The following is a 1,356-nucleotide window of genomic DNA, read 5'->3' as shown; positions in this document are numbered from 1 at the left end:
CTCCATTAACAAATTGTGCAACAATTTCAGAATAATTTTCCTCACTGTAAAGTTGTGAAGACTTGAAATATTTCATCCTCTGGAAGCATCAAAATACATTTTATCAAAAGATTCAGTGACTCTGGAGAAACAATGAGGCTAAGGGTCATGATGTCAGTGATCTTCAAGCGCTCAGAGGAAACTGCATTAAACAAACATGATTCTGTCATGGAAATCAGTGCATTTCCTGTATCCTTTGGAGCTACACACCTGAGTCACTCTTTTAGAGAAGTACGTGTGATGTCCCACTCTCTGGTGTTAAGTTTCAAATCCGTGTGAGACTTCCAGAGTACTCAGGTGACATTGAGAAGGACTTTTCCAGTTTACATGGAAAACAATTTTTTTTTTCTTGAGATTACTTATTTACACCACAGTTCAGAAAACGTGCATACAGGTCTGTTTTAAAACTGCATATCCGTTTTTTAATGCATGTTGAAAGGGCAAAAATATTCCTGAGATGCTGTTAATATTTTTAAAATTGAAGGCTATTATCCAGTGGTATTACTTTAAACTAAGCAAAACAGTGGTTTGATAAAAGTTTCTGTCATTTATTTGCTTGATCATGCTCTCCTTCGACCATCTCTGCACTGTGTGGGTGATTGGTGGCTCCCTGCGTACGACGGTCTCGTACACAGGGACAAGGTGCACCAGTTGTGATCAGATCTTCCCAGGGGAGGGAGAGGTGATGGACTGTATGCCTCTTTTGCATTGGCGTACAGTAAGTATCATGTTTTAATGCCTATGGCGGGGCAGGTCACATACTGGGTGAAGGTCGGCAGTGTGGAGTCCAGCGATGCATCTGGAGATGAGCCCAGTCTTATTCTAATGACTGATCTAAAGAATTACACACACAACAGTCCTGGTCTCCTCCCTGTACAGTAAACACCCCCACAATGGAAAAACACATGCACAGTGACCCACTAACCCCCATCTCCTTTTAAGGTAATATCCGTTTCCCATTAGTCTATCCCTCACCCTAAGTAACTGTTGCTACCTGTCCTGCACCCTAGTTCTTTGTTTACATTCCAAAGCTATTATTCTATATGTTTTCTTACCCCCTAGCAACCGCCATATTATAATATGGCAAGCAATGACAAACTATAGTCCCTGTAACTCTTATGTATATTAAGCAATCTATTATCCTCAACAGGAGTGATCTCACATTTCCAATGATTACAGAAGGAGGAGATGGTCTGTAACGTCTCCTTCTTGGGCGACGACACTCCACTTGAATGACCAGAACTAACATGAAACCACAGCAATTAGATTCTGCCATCATGTACTAAGACTTAAGTTAAAGGTTAAGAGAAGTGAAGG

Source organism: Haplochromis burtoni, unplaced genomic scaffold (assembly GCF_018398535.1).
Source record: "Haplochromis burtoni strain Fernald_Lab_line unplaced genomic scaffold, NCSU_Asbu1 Contig_2096, whole genome shotgun sequence".
NCBI lineage: Eukaryota > Metazoa > Chordata > Actinopteri > Cichliformes > Cichlidae > Haplochromis > Haplochromis burtoni.
This window is presented reverse-complemented; position numbering follows the sequence as displayed.